The sequence below is a fragment of the Carettochelys insculpta genome, chromosome 14, assembly GCF_033958435.1.
Source record: "Carettochelys insculpta isolate YL-2023 chromosome 14, ASM3395843v1, whole genome shotgun sequence".
NCBI lineage: Eukaryota > Metazoa > Chordata > Testudines > Carettochelyidae > Carettochelys > Carettochelys insculpta.
In genome coordinates, this window is record NC_134150.1 from 40511281 (window position 1) to 40527697 (window position 16417).

General features: G+C 40.3%; 1 protein-coding gene across 5 annotated transcripts in view; it reads left to right on the forward strand.

Annotated features, from left to right (window-relative positions):
* Window positions 1–16417, forward strand: part of BANP (BTG3 associated nuclear protein) — a 225005-nt gene that overhangs the window by 7867 nt on the left and 200721 nt on the right. The window contains exon 2 of one of the 5 annotated variants that reach the window (XM_075008501.1): window positions 13609–13706. The exons of the other annotated variants lie outside the window; for them this stretch is intronic. The gene's annotated coding sequence lies outside the window, so the exon portion shown is untranslated. The remainder of the gene's footprint in view (window positions 1–13608; window positions 13707–16417) is intronic. 5 annotated transcript variants of the gene reach the window in all.

Genomic DNA, 16417 nt, shown 5'->3' on the forward strand with positions numbered 1-16417 from the left:
TTAAGCTTTTGATCCACCAAAGATTAACAAAGGCATTTCTGGCCGCTGTTGCAAGCTGGGAGTGAAAGAGGAGAGTTGAATTTAATAAGGCCACTAAACAGATGGAGAGGTAGAGAACAGAACTTTCTTTGAATGGTTTTCATAACTGCTTAAAAATTTTCACAAGTGATATTGAGTAGAACTCAATTTTGTAAACATACTTTTGAATAAATCAGGTTTTTTTGTTTTCTGATGTAAAAACTGAAAACTTTAGTTTTGTGGGGGAGTTTTAAAAAATCACAAAAATATCAGAGGCAATTTTGATATACTTTTTTCCCATTAAATTTCCTTTAAAATATTAAAAGTACCTTTTTTTAAAACCAGAACTTAAACTGTAGAACTATTAAAACAACATATAACCTATGTTTACGCTACAGCAATCTTTCAAAAGAAGATTTTCTGGAAGAGATCTCCTGAAAAAACTTCCTTTGAAAGCATGTGTTCACGCACAAAAAAGTGGATCGAAAGATTGATTTGCTCGTTTGATAAAGAACAGCCACACAGCACTCCCTCTTTTTCAAAAGAATGGGTCAGGGATTGAAAACTTGTGCCATGAAGACTGCTCTTTTGGAAAAAAAGGCCCTCGGGGCGTCACCATGCTTTTTTCTGAAGGAATCTTTCGGGAAAGGGTGCTCTTCCTGTGCCAGGAGTGGAAGATGGCTTCTGGGAGAAGAGTCACATCCTTTCCATTTCAGATCGAAAGAGCACATTTTGTGTGTAGATGCTCCACGTGTTCTTTTTTTTTAAAAAAAAAAAAAGGCCTGCTTTTCTGAATAAACTTGCTAATGTAGAACCAGCTGTACTGTTTTGTAACAGATATTTGCTTTTCATCAGCTGTAGATAAAAATCCATTTCCAGGTACTAATAAGCAATATTAATTGATCTGTGAGCCAAGGTAGATTTTTCTCTTGCAACATTTATAACAGTTGGTGTTAACTGTAGATTTCTAAGGCCAGATGGTAAGAGCCTTTGGTCCAAATCATTCCCCAAGAATTTCATTCATCTACACCCTTCTCTTTGGAAATAGTATAAGCTTTATACTGTGACTCTATCCTTCCCTTCCTCTGTATACGGTTCTGTAGAGCCAGAGTTCATGTTCTAGAAAGGGGTGGAATATATGGGATGCTTCTTTGTAATGTGGCTGTATTAGAGCAAAGCTGTCCTAGAGTAAGAGCTGATGATGAGGTGCATGACCCTGAAATTTCCATGTCATTGCCATGTTTGGGGGTAGGCTATGGAGCCTTTTGAACTGAGGCTAATTCTGATATTTCCCACCACAACTTGCTTTTGTGGGTTCCCATAAAAGAAGATGATTAAACCTGGAATTGTGTTCATATGAACCAAACAAAAATACTGTCTGTTTAGTTTCCTAGTGTATTTGATTCAACCTGTTACTATGCTTATGAAGCTGTATATTGTAAATGCTAAAATACGAAGATTTTGTGTCAACATCCTTATTTTTGTATTGAAAGTGAAGCACATACGTAGTGGAAATCTGAATTATGTTTGAAGATAATGAAGAACTTGGTGGATTCTCTAAAACATCTTTTTAGACACTAATACAAATACATTCCAATCTAGCACAAAATAAAATAGGAATGTTTTGTTCAAAATATCCAAAACAAGAGATGGCAACAAAGATATGTCATAAAATACCTAAGGTGATATGTAGGTTGTGTATTGGTTGTTTAGCAATAGGGACAAAGCATTAGAGGAGAGAATAGGATTTTAGAACAGGCAGCCTATACATTATTTTTGTCTAAAGTTCTACTGTCCTTTGATGCTGAAAGCAGGTTTAACTTCCCCAGATCAGCAAGTTCCTGTGTCTGTCTGGCTGCCTGCAAACTACCACTGCCTCTTGCTTGGAAAAGTGTCTCTTAATGTTATCAGAGGTGTGCTTTCTTTTTTCCCCCCCTGTGCTCAGTGATTCATAAGTAAGACTGCATGTCTGTTGGGGAGGTTGCAGGAGTCATGCGTTCTGTGTACGGCGACCATATCTCCCTATCCCAAATACGGGACAGGGGGATATGGGGGCCAGAGTGGCTCCTCCAAGCACCAGGGAGCTGGGAAGGAGGCAGCAGCCAACTTCCCTCACTAAGCCACAGCAGCCTCCAGCACTCTCGGGAGCCCCAAGGAAACAGCAAGGACGGGGCAGCTGTGGCGCCTTCCCCCTGCTTTCCCTGAGCCCCAAGAAAGCTCCAGGGACAGGGCAGCCCCAGTGCTTCTCTCCAACACCCCACCACCCGTTCCCTGAATCTCAGCAGCAGGGCTGGGGTAGACACAGCTGCAGGCAGAAAACATGGGACAGTTAGTCCCTTTTCTAAAATAAGTTGGGACGCCTTTTTGGCATCTCAAATATGGGTCCATCTCGCCAAAAATGGGACGGATGATCAACCTAATTATGTGACTTTTCGCAATCTACATCAGGTGTCAAAAAAGTCTACTAGAAGAGGCAATAGTTGAAGGGTGATATGAAGAAGGAATTGGGGGCGCACACAAAAAAGATACAGAAACACTGAATTTGTGAGAAACCTAGTTTCAACTAACCTACCCTCTGTGGAAATGGTGCTGTTCCTGGATCCTGTTGGCAATCATCTAATTTTCATACATGGAATACACATACACTTCTGCTGGAAGCAGGATTGAACCTTTTTTTCCCCACTCCATTTTGATATTTGAGGGTTCATCCTGTCTTGGCTGTACTGTGGGCCTGGAAGAGGATTTTACTACTACTTTTTTTTTTCCTAGCTGTCTTAAGTGTAGATAAATAGTCTGAGAGGGGTAGCTGTGTTAGTCAGTAGCTTCACAAATAACAAGCAGTTCTGTGGTGCCTTAGCGACCAACAAATCTATTAAGTCATGAGCTTTTGTGGGTCGAACCTACCTTATCACCCCCTTCATGTTCATCTGATGAAGTGGGTTTTATCCATAAAAACTCCTGACCTAATAAATTTTATTCTCTTAAGGTGCCACAATACTTCTTGTTTTAGTGTGGGTAAAACTCACCAACCTTGTTAATTTCAATCTGCTACCACAGAACTTTGAAAGTTTTTTTTGCGTTATTGGCTTTGCAGTGAAATTTGAGGTAAAGTTTGTAATCCCTTACCATTAAAGATGACATGATCCTTTTCACAAGAGTAAGAAAGCTAGTCTGGGTGTTCTGGCTAAGTTACCTCTGAGAACTGTTTTTCCACCTAATTCATTCTGCAAGTTTAATAATCATGCCTGAACTCCTGAAGTAATTTTCATCCATGCACAAATTATCATTTCCATTTTACAGATTGAGAAACTGAGGCATGTATATGGGAAGTGATTTGTGTAGTGTCACATAACAATCCAGTGGCAGAGCCAAGAATCTAGGTCTGGACTTTCACTCTGGTCTCCTCTACCCACAAGGCAGCTCTTCTTTCCAGTTTTCTTTTAGTTACTTCATTCTGCATAGTATTGATGAACAGCTATTACATTCGACCCTGCTTACGGCTGGCTTTCGTTGTTGGGTAGATGATCATTTAGCGTTCCCTAATTACCTCATATGGTGATTGTGTTTTGAAACTTAGTATTTTTAAAGTGCTCTGAGAGCCACTGAGAGTCATGTAAAATATTTTAAAAATAATTTAAATTCACCACTGCTTTTGTTGTATAATTTATTTATATACACTGTGAATCAAACTAGGTTAAACAGAGTTTCATTAGGTATATCCTCTCATCCAGCTAAAATGGTATTATGGACAGGCAAATCCTCTTTGCCATATATATTCTGGTTTACAAGAAGTAAGGCATAATAACAGTGCAGAATTTGGGCGTGACTATATTAATGTCCTCTCACTTTCTCTCTTGTTCCCACTTATTATCTCAGCCAAAAAATGTTTTTAAAATATTTTAAAATGAGTCATCATTTTGTCAGGAATGTATGAAACCAACCTTTCATGAAAGCAGTCCAAAATAGTATTTGAATTCATACAATGTATTCATAGTAATAAGTAAGACACTATTGCTTTTGATTCCCTTCTGCTGAGACAACTTATGACCACTATGTTTCAACTGTGGTGTCTGTGTGAAATGGAGATTAATCCTTCGCTGAACATAGAAACTGATTTTCATTGACTTCAATGAAAACATGTTAGTAAGTAGAAGAAATATTGCCTCCCACGCTATCTGGCATTTCTCTGCATTCCTCAAAAATGGATTTAAAAATATCCAGAAGTGTAAACCTCAAAGCATGTACTTCAGTTTGGTATAGATTTGTACTGTATAAGCTGTCTAAAGCAGCTCATAAACATGAGTGCCAGCCTCAAGATGGACTGTCAAGGAACAGGACATAAATCTCCCTATTCTTTATAAGTTCTGTAATTAGATTTTACTCATTAAGTACAGTAACAAATGTGAACGTCTGAAGCACTGTAATATCCTTAATGTGGAGCCACCGACATCAGAGTGCCCAAAGAAACTCTTGCCACTTGGACACCTGCTCTTGTGATAGATGATCCCTTACACCAAAAATCAAAACAATTTCTTCTAGTTCCAAAGGACTTAACACTTACCCACATCAGTTGTGCTTCAGATCTCAAGCCAAAGACAATGTCTGTTGTTAGTTCTATAATAATAACTGAAAATTTATTAACTAAGAAAAATGAGTTATTTACCAGCACAAATCAGATACAGTCTTAGATTCCAAAGTGTTATATATCAGAGAGGTAGCCGTGTTAGTCTGTATCTTCGAGAAGAGCAAGAAGTCCTGTGGCACCTTTATAGACTAAGAGATATTTGTGGGTGAAGCGGGTCTTTACCTGTGAAAGCTTATGCTCCAAAATATCTGTTAGTCTATGAGGTGCAAAAGTGTTAGAGTTGCTGATGTAAGACTCAAGCTCTGTATGTCCTTTAGAACTAAGCCAAACCAAGCAGCTTGGGCGTTCCTCGCTTATGCTTCGAAATTTTGCCCACTCTGAATTCTAAGCAGCATATTAATAACAATTCCTCATTGACAAGGATTTTTATGTCCTTCCCCCAGCATTCAGGCTGTGATGGGGCTAAATCTTGGAAGGGCAGAGGGCAGCAATCCAAGTATTTTTTTCCCACTAAAGTTCTATAATGAATTGTCTAGAACCTCTGTAGGATCACCACACTTGTCCTTCTGTATTCATCACAGCCCCCTGCCCAACTGCTTTAAATAAATGCCCCCCTATCCCCAGAGCCAGGCACCCCCAGTGGCTCCCCCCCACACTTTAACAATGCCCTCCTCCTCCCCCCAGAGACAGGCACCCCCAGCCCTAACTGAATGCTGACAACTCACTGCACAGGGGCCCACACCGGAGCTACAGGAGGTGGTGCAGCCATTTGCTTGTCCAACCAAATGGTGGGGCATGTATGTGGAGCAGGTGGACGGCACTCCATGTGTGTGGCTCTGAGGAGCCACATTTAAAAGCTTCAGGAGCTGCATGTGGCTCCAGAGCTGGATTCGCCACACTGCAGTGTCCTGTTTGCCACATGTGGCGAGTGGTACACGTATTAGATGCTGCAGCTGTAGGCCTTTTGTTGGTGATGAGAATATGACATCTCGTGGTTAGTTAGCATTTCACACTTGGTAATGCTTCTCCACTGATGGTGGGAATTTAGTCTTAGCAAATATTTTTATGGTTACAGAGCAAAGATTTAAATGTTACCATATAACATGGTTATACAGATAAAATAAGATCCTACACGCATTTCATAAAATTTTAACACTGGACTCACTTTTTTAACTCTGTCTATTTTAACAATACTAACACACAGCTGAGTCAGTATCACTTTTCAGCTGTGCACTTGTCAATATTCAGTACTACCTGGGGCCTTTGGCATGAGCTTGCACCTGTTCTGCCAACATCACTACATACATGTCGTTATTCTGAAGAGGTGACTGACTATCTTCTGTACCATGCTAGCAGTTTCTTTGTGTTATTTAGTTTATAGAGGTAGTTTAAAGAGCTTAGGTCACTGAATTAAAATTTGCCCAGGCTGACTCTTGCAGTCAGGTTATTGTTGGATCGTCATTCACAAACACATTTCTGATTAGCAGATGAATTAAATAGCACTTGTTTTTAAAGTATTAGATTGTTTCTTTTCTCATGAACCTTTTTTTTTTTTTTGCATATGTGATTACTTCACTGGGTCAAAACTTCAAGTATGGTGAATCTACCCCCCACTCCCCAGGTGGTATATGCCACCACCTACTTTTCTAAAACATCACCAAAGTAATATTGCTGATCTGTAGCCTACTTTAACATCTTTTATTTTTCATAGTCTACATGTGAACTCGTAATGGCAACCAAAGTTGTAGCCCAGGATGTGCCTTCACACAGAAAATATTGTTCAGTGTTCATTAAATGGAAGACAAAATATACTGAAATTGGTCCAGGAGGTGTCCATCTGGATTAATATCTTTGTCTAGACAAAAAAACCCCAAAAAACAAAAAAAAACGTGCCAGAAGTCCTGTGATACCTTATAGACTAGCATTTTTGGAGCATAAGCTTTTGTGGGCAAAGACTGGCTTCATCAGCTGCATTCCAATGCAGCTGACAAAGTGGGTCTTTGCCCCCATAAGGTGCACATGACTAATACGATTACAGCTCTGATATTTGTCTAGACCAGTTTCCTGAAAATTAGGAAAGATTCTCTACCTTGTACGGAAGCAATACATATCACAGATCACATTCTGTACATACTAATAAGTCCAGGAAGAGCGATAAGTAATGTGCAGAGATCCAGCTTTTTAGGGCTGGTCAGTATTGAAAACTTACATTAGCATAGTTACATCATCAGAGACGTGAAAAATCCACGTTTCTGAGAGATGATGCTAGCCTAACTCCCTATGTAGTCCATGCTAGGTCTAGAAGAATTCTGCCATCATCCTAGCTACTTCCTCCTGAGGAGATGGATTGACTACAGCAATGGGAGAAACTCTCTGTAGTGATAGGAGAGCATCTACATTGAATTGCTACAGCAGCACAGACAGCGGTGCAGCTGAAGGATTTTAAGTGTGCAAACTCAGGCTCTGGATTTTTCAGGCCCCTGAGAGATGTAGTTATGACAATGTAAGTTGTAGTTTAGACCAGTCCTGATTCGCTATAGATCACAAGTGAAATCTATGCCTGAAGTTAATTAAAAGCCAGGGTAATTAGGTATTGGGTACTGGCTATGGCACCTCAATGAATGCATAATCTTGGACTAACTGAGGTGTGGTTTAAAGCTAAAGCTTAGGTGGATCTAGCTATGCCACTCTGGGCTGTGAAAAATTCACACCCATGAGGGAAAAAGTCAAGTTGACCTATGCTGTGGTGTAAACACTGCTATGTTGATGGATGAATTCTTTTGACCCCCCCCCCCCCCCCCGCAACTGTCTCTCAGAGGGTGGATTAACTACTGTGATAGGAAAGGCCATTGTGTCATGGTAGCAAGTTCCTGTGCTACTGTGCTACAGGTGCAATGCATTAGTGTCCATATATATAGACACAGCTTTAGGCTAATGCTGTTCTGCACATACCTATCTCTTGGTCTACCTTAGAAATACTGCAGATCCACAGCTGAAGCTTTGTACTGTAGATATTTGTACACTGAAAGGCGGGGGTTCTCCTTTCTTGTAGAAAATCCACCTCTCCATGGCATGATAGCTATCGTTGTCGAGAGGTAGGTTTTCTATAGAAACGGCTTACTCTGGCTTAACTAAACCTTTCAAAGATATGGATTTTTTCACATCCCTGAGTGTCCCAGGTAGGTTGACCTAACCTTCTGGTGTAGACTTCTTTGAATGCCTGATCAGCACCCAAAAATTAGGTTGACCTAGCCAAATTGCTCAGGAATGTGAACAACTGAAGTACCTGAGAAGAGACAGTTAAGCTGATCCACGGCCCAGAGCAGACATTGCTAGGTTGATGGAAGAATAAATCTATCTACCTAGCAGGGGTGTGAGGTTTGCAGAAATTTTAGTGGTGACCAGAACTCCCAGGGAGGGATATTGGCTCTGGGAGGGAATTTGGGTGCAGGAAGAGATGAGGGGTCAGGCTCTTAGAGGGAATGTGCATGTGGGAGGGGGTCGTGGGTGCAGGCTCTGGGATGGAGTCTGGGTGCTCAAAATGGCAGGGATGAGTAGGTGGCAGAAGGGAGTTTGGGAGGGCTGAGGAAAGGCAGTAGAGGTTCAGGCTCTGGCAGAGAGTCCAAGGAGAGAGGAGATGGGAGTATGTAGCATTTACCTTGGGCACTCCCCCCACCCCAAGTCAGGAGTTCCTAGGTGGGGGCAGGGTGGGGGGTCTCTGTGTGCTACTGCCCACGGGCACCATTCCCACAGCTCCCATTGACTATAAGGGTCCTTGGGACAGGGGCAGTGCGTGGAGACATTTCCCCCATTCCATGGGCCATAGAGACGTGCTATCAGCCATGTGGAGTAAACAGGGAGGAAGCTACTCTAGCTTTTTTCTGCTGCTGGCAGTGGGGGACCCACCCCCGCAGCTACTTTAAGTTGCCCCAGGGTGACAGGTGGACTGGGGGATGCACTGTTGCAGCAGGAAGAGGTGGGGGAGAGATCTAGTCCTGAACTTTGCTGGAGTCAGGCCCCAGAACAGGACTATTCCTTTACCCCGCACCACAGGCCCTTAGAACTTAACTGTCCTTGTTATTTAGCTGCTGCCTTTTTTGGGAGGGGATTAATTATAATGATGGAAAAACCCCTTCTGTAGCAGAAGCTAGCATTTGGATTACTTGGATACAGCTGCAGTTGTAGCTCTGGTAGCGTAGATATACTCTTAGAATGGGGTGGGCGATTACTGGTTCACGGACTGGATCCTTTTCCTCCGGATTAGCTCCTGGTGGGCCACCGCTGCTGTATTTACCTGCACCTCTGCAGGTACGGGTGACTACAACTGTTGGCTGTAGATTGGTATTCCTGGCCAATAGGGGAGCAGTGTCCTGGTTTGCGCCACTTCCTGCAGCTTTCCTAGCAGGGAACAGCAATCTGTGGCCAATGGGAGCTGCAGTTGCCTGTGTCTATAGAGGCACGCCAGGGACTAACCCAGGTGAACTGCTGCTCTTCTGCCCAGCCCTATCTTAGGCAAATATTGTGTACATAACAGCAACTTGCCAAAGGGGATGAGCAATTGTGAAGATGCGCATCACATTTATTTAATATGATCCAGAAGCCAACTGTTTCAGACTGCGTCTGCAAACATTTATGTGCGCACTTAATGTTAGGCTTGGCCCTGCTTTCAGCAGGGGGTTGAACTTGATGACCTCCTGAGGTCTCTTCTTACCTATGATTTGATGCCTCTGTGTAAACCCAGTCAGTTCAAAAGGGTAGTTTATATATGTAAATTTAAACATATGTTTGTTTTGCAGGAGTAGGGCCTATGCCTTCAATGTAATGTTGTCATTACTTTTTCAAACCAAGATTTGAAATATTTACTTGATATCTGCTAGCCATTGTGAAAAATATTTGCACTACTACACCTTCAAAGCTGCACTCCCTGCAATTTATAAACAGCTATGTCAGCTGCCATTTTCATGGTACGGGTGGAACTTCTCTAATCTGGAACTCTCTTGTCCAGCAAACTCTGTAATCTAGCATGATGTTAGTTAGCTGGATGACCACTTATCCTGTGGTCAAATTTCCGGTGGTCCCATAAAGTTTCTTTATAGCCACCAGCCCTTGCTCTCAGTGTTTTATGCTGTCATTTAGCAGTAATTTACACCTAAATGTCTACTAAGAGCCCAGTAAGTCATGGAAGTGGTAATATGCTAGGAAATATTGACCTACTGTCGTCCAGAAATGTCCTGTTCTTTGTAGTCAGTTTCACATGAGAATATCAGCTGTATAGGCATAAATGTCAAGAAAGCCCCTAAATTGTTGTTTATGTTTGCCATCAACCATCCCCTCTTCCCTCCCCTCCTTTTCCCCTTGTCCCAAAATCTTAAATAGTCCATTAAGTTGAAAAAGAAATGAAGTATTGGCACCTGGAAAGTAAAAATACTTCAAATATTGGCTTCATTAGTATCAATTGTTAACCATACTTGGTTCTGTACAGAACATAAGAGTTGGTAAGGGCCCTCAAGAAGCAATGGGAGATGGATCACTTCATTCCCTGTTCATTTCCTCTGGGGCACCTGGCATTGGCCACCATCAGAAGACAGCTTTGGTCTGAGACTATATGGTCATTTTTACATTATTCCAAACCCCTTAGATGGAAAAACATCTCTGTGCTATGATTGACATCTTTTTCACCCACTCTCAACCCTATTTAAAAGCCCCACATCCCAGAATAACAGACTGATTTTGCAATGTGAATCAAGGTTACAATATACAGAATGGGTTAGGCCAACGCCAATGAGATTGGGGGTGGAGGTGCCGAGGAGTCTTCAGAATGGAGAAACTGCCATGGACAGCATCCTACAACTTTTTTCTCATTTAAACAAGGGGCAATAATCTTTAGCACCACAGTTAATTACAACTTCCAGAGTTTTAATGGAAGAAAGAAATGGACCTCAGACTCAAGCGCTATAGAAAGTGCACAGATCAATATTATCACTGTCTTAAAGTTCAGATAAAATGCAATGTGACCCACATGAAATATTGATGAGTGATAGCCCCATTCTACACTGTGATTTCCGAATGGTCTTAAAATTTAGACCCAGGTGGAATACATCCAAGCAGTCCTAACATAAGGTGAGAAACTGAGACAAAGTCTGAACTAAAAGAAATCGTTGTAACTCTTTTCACTTGGTTCAGGGAAGCCTTACTTTAATCTTATGTGTAATGGTTATTGTTCTAGAATTAACTAAGTAAAATGTACAGTTGTGCTCAAGCAACCATTATTCTATGTACCTCATCTCTCAGCTTACTTTAACACTTACATCATACATAATTTTAAATCATTGACAACCATCCCAGCAATCACAAGCTCATGGAAGTCTGTAAACAGGGGTCATAATACATTTGTCTGTGGACCATCAGGTAATGATTAGAAAAGCAACAGCAGGAAGACTGAATGGAAGCACACAGAGGAATGGACCTGCATTTGAGAACTTGCACCACAGCACTGTCCGGAGATGTTTCTTTCTACTTCACTAGTCTAAAAATGTGTGACTGGATTTTGCTCAAACCTACCAGGAAAAATTAAAACAAAATTAAAAGTTTACATTGCCATACATTGTATGTTTTACAGTGATTGGTAGGTGAGAAGATTAACATTAGGAAGAAGTGAATGCTCAGGTTAGAGGTGGGATGGTTGACAAGGAATAAAAGGTATATAGGATCAAGAGGAGAAGCTCCGATGCACACATTTCTGAGCACTGTTTGCTGCACTACCCTCTATTTTTGACTAGAAGTCTCCCATAGCAAGGGCTGTCAGTTTTTGCCTATGAGATCTGACAAGATAACAGTTTGGGGTATTACTGTATGTCAGAAGACAGTCAGGTCCTGAATCACTTAACTTTGTCACAACACCACCATGTACTGTTTAACATCCTTCTCTGCCTTTTGATTTTTCAAAGACTACAGGATAGTAAACACAGTTCAGTCTCTAAATTAAACTTGTAACTGAGTTGAAGTGAAATTATTTTCTGAAATTTTGGTAAATGAAGCTATATTAATCTTCAGAGAATTTAAAAGAATTTGTCATCAGAATATAATGTAGTCTGTTATTTCTCTCTCAGAATCTAGGAACACTTTCCCAAATTTTGGAAAGTTTCTTTTCTTGGTATACATGAAGGCAAAGTTTAATCAATTCACTGACTCATTTGTGGTGTTCCAAGTGCTACTACAAGTACAGATGGGTGAGGTTAATGTAATAGCACCTGTAATTTATAAAGTGATCATTAGGTCAGGAAGTTCTGCTAATTAGTAGTAATATACAGTTGCAAAGTACTCATGTACTGTCACAGAGACAGTACTGGGTACGGACCGTAAGACTACTCTTACCTACATGCCTCCAGCTTCCATCCAGGATACATCACACAATCCATCCTGTATAGTTAAAGCACTTAAATAGAACCGCATCTGCTCTAATTCTACTGACAGAGACCAAAAACTTCAAGGTCTCTACCAGGCATTTGTAAAACTTAATTACCCACTGTGAGAAGTAAAAAAAAAAAACAGGTTGACAGAGCCAGATGAATACCCAGAAACCAGCTACATCTAGACAGGCCCAAGGTTAAAAACAGAACATCAGTTGTCATCACCTGGAGTCCCAACTCAAACCCCTCCAACGCATTATCAACAGTCGGCAACCTATACTGGAATATGCTACACTTTCACAAGCCCTGGGTGAGAGACCTGTCCTTTCCTACAGAAACCCACCTAACCTCAGGAAAATTCTCACTAGCAACCATGCCATACCACAGAAATACTAATCCTGGAACTTTTCCCTGCAACAAATCCGGTTACCAACTCTGTCCATGTATTAACACTGGAGACGGCATCACTGGACCTAATCAAGTCAGTTACATGATCAGGGGTTCATATTCCCGTACTGCCGTCAATGTAATACATGCCATCATGTGCCAGCAATGCCTCTCTGCGATGTATATTGGACAAACTGGACATTCATTTTGCCAAAGAATGAATGAACACAACTCAGACATTAGGAATCGGAATACACATAAATCTCTCAGTGAAAATGTCAATTGAGCAGGCCATAGTGTTCAAGACCTGAAAGCCTGCATTCTAAAACAAAGACACTTTAACACCAGATTGCAAAGGGAGACATCTATATTGGAATTAATTCTCAAATTTGATACTTTACACCTTGGTCTCAACAACCATATCAATTATCTTACACATTACAAAGACAGCTTCCCTATCTTTTGATATTTGTAGTGATCTCAGGCAGCCCACTTAACTTAATAGACACTTGCACTGAGTAATTTTCTTCCTTCTCTTCCCCCCAGCTTCTGTCCTATGAAGCTGATCTGTCAGTTTTTATTTCATTTTTTTCCCTATCTTTCTATTATATTCTCTTCATCTCAGTTTTCATTTATCAGTTTTTTCCAGATCTGAAGAAGTGTGTCTGTCCCCCGAAACCTCGTCACCTAATAAATCATGTTAAAGTGCTACAGGACTGCTTTTTTGGCATGTGTACTGTTTTGTTTGTTTGAAGCAGATATATTGTGGGAGAAATACCTGCCCCCGTCCGTTCTCTTTTCTTTTTTCTTTTCTTTTTTCTTTGCATGGCTGGCAAAGTCCAGGTACAAATTCTAGAGGAAATCAAAACTGATCACAATCTATCTTGGCCTCTGGAAAGAATCAATACTGATATGTGTCAGTGTTTAAAAGCTGAATGTGGTAGAAGAGTAGGAAGCCTGGTGGGGAGCAGGGATGTGACATTATGAATCATGAAAGATCTGGATTGTGAGTGGGGGAATGGAGCTAGAATGTGGGTGTTGAGAGAAGCTATAGAGGAAACATGAGAATGTTGGACTGTGATAGAAAGTATAAGAAAATACCTCAGAGGAGGATGGGACAAGAAACAGGTGAGTGAGGCTCTGGTCTGTAACACTTTTTTTTTGTGTTGCCACAATAAATGGGGATAATTCATTATCACCTACTTACAGCAGGAGGGAGCCCTGAGTGTGCCCACCGGAGGAAACTCTCTTCAGCAAGTGGCTTTTGACTGCACATGTGCTCTGCTCTGGGCTCTTTCACTCCACAGGTTAGCAATTTACATGCTTTACTTTGTTGCACTTAAATACCAGGCTCCTCTCAGAGGACACCAATCTGCTTACTTGTGGAAATAGTGTACCTTAGTTGATTGGGTTCATCTGAGTTTTGCTCTTTTCTTGGTAAGACAAAGACAGACAAATAGAAAGTCATTTAACAGAGCTTGAGACCAAGATTCAAATAAAGTTTAAGGGTATGGAAACATAAAGGTATAGTTACAAGAAAAGCATAACACAGTATTTAACCAATACTTTTGTTACTTTCCTGCCTGATAATGTATTTCTCATGCCCTGATTCTTGCAGTGCTCACCCCAGGAGCTGTGGCCCACTGTTCATGAGAAAACTCCCCCCATGTGTAATGTTATTCCTGTGTAATGGACAACCATTTGGGCCATTTCTTCTCCTTTTATATAGCCACAAGCTATTGTTGTGGCTTCCTCCCAGAACTGTTCTGGGGTTGGTTTGTTTTTATAAACCTCCAACGTGCATCTAATCCAGATGGTAAACATAGGCTATCTCTGTGGATGTTCAATATCCTTATGATGATTGGATCAGTGCTTAGACTCACTCTTCTGAGGTGATAGGTTTCACTCCCAACAGGTTTAGGACATAATTTCTTACGTGCCACGTAGTTCTAAAGTTGTTTCCTAGTTCTTAGCTTTTTGGCAGATGTCACACATGAATTCTTTGGCAAAATGTAGAGAAGATGGTTGGATATGGGTAGTATATCCTTCTGGGCTTGGCTGTTATGCTACTCCTTACAGGCCTGCTCAGGCACTTTTCTCATCATGATGGTAAGTCTTCTCATTTTGGTTGTCATTGTTTTGACACCCTCAACCCAATTAAGCAATAGTACTGTTGGGACTCTTCTACGTGCCCGTGTATTGGGGAAGAGCCAGTACGTTTCCTTCCCCTGCTCCAGGCCCCATACAGTCACAAAATTCTAAGCCACTTGCAAGTTTCTGCTAAACCACACCTCTCCAGAGCCCCACTTATCCTCATGCCACTGTAGTCATCTTTCACCATCCTGTTATTGACCTTAATTCTCTGCTATTTTCTTGGCTTACCAGATGATAAATGGAGGACAGCTGGTGATGGGAAATAGGTAGCTGGTACATCTGAGTAGTTTGTAGATTTTTAAGGCCAAAAGGAACTATTGGATCAGCTAATCTGGCTTTAACCTTCTGTTCACTGTTCTTTGTGTAGCTCAAAATTTGTTCTGAATAAGGGGAATCACTTCTCTCTTTATGTATTTTTTAACATTTCTAAAAATGCCACAGATTAGGATATTAAGGAATGTTTATGACATTTGCAGTTTGTGAAGGCTGATTTTTCAATTCAATGAGTCCAAAGAAATGTTGGGAAAACAACATTTAAAAATAAATGCAATTGAAAATGTTTTCTTTGGAAAAGTTAGTAAATGCTTTTCGAGGAAAATTGTGTAGAAAATTTCTGTTCACTGATAACTTAGTAAGGCTATCAAGTGATTAAATATTAATCTCGTGATTAATCATGCTGTTAAACAATAATAGAATACTTTTTATTTAGATAGTTTGGATGTTTTCTACATTTTCAGATTTAAATTACCACACAATGAAAAGTGTACAGTGCTCACGTATATTTATTTTTTATTAGAAATATTTTTGTTAAACAAAAGAAATAGTATTTTTTCTATTCCCCGATTACAAGTACTATAGTGCAATCTCTTTGTCATGAATGTTGAACTTACAAATGTAGACTTACATACAGAAATAACATTCAAAAATAAAAAAGTGTAAAACTTTAGAGCCTAGAAGTCCACTCAGTCCTACTTCATGCCAGATGTACTTAAGGATTCATATGTCTCTTCCTGCTTCAACTGCCATTCCAGAGAACATGCATCCATGGATCACAGGTTCTTCTTGACAATGGTCCAAAGTAGCACAAGGCAATGAGATTTCTGAAGATAGCTACTGCACTCAGTCCTAGGTTTAAGAATCTGATTCAGATGGTGAAAGTGAACATGCATTGTGTTGTGCTGTGTCTGGTAAGAATGCAGAAATGGCAGATTCTTTTTTGTAAAATACTATGTTTCATCCTGATCTTGTCCGGTTGCCTATATGAAGTGTCTGATTTATTGAAAATGTTTAAAAAATGAAAATTAATAATATTATGAAGAAGCATTACCATATATCTGTCATTTTATTAATTAATGTATCTTGGCTGTTTTAACCCTTTGTATTCATTTACTGCTAAAAGACATGTCCAAGGTAAGATAAACTGGGAGCTTTTGCCTGGATTTTTTAAAAATGTATGCCAGTATTTGACCAGAATATGACACACACGACTGTAATTGGAGAAAGGTGGTTAAAATGGGAAATTCTTTTTCACTTGTGCTAAGGGAGGGCTTAACTAATTTTAATTAGGTTTGTTATAACAAATGGATTTTGGAAGGGAAAAATGTCTGCATGTATGTTGGCCTAAATTGTATTCTTAAGTAGAACAGCGCAGCTGGGCAAGGCTAAAATGAAACGTGAAGAATAACTGCAGTCTAATGTTGTAAATAATTTTTTTTAAATAAAAAACTTTTAAAACAGTTTAAAATCTTTTTAAAATCAAGATTTGACAGAGTTTCTGTCTTCTAATTTGTAGGTTGAAAGATGCATCCATGAATAGTACTTGTAGTTAGTGACATTATGAAATAGTATTTTAGCACAGCTGTTT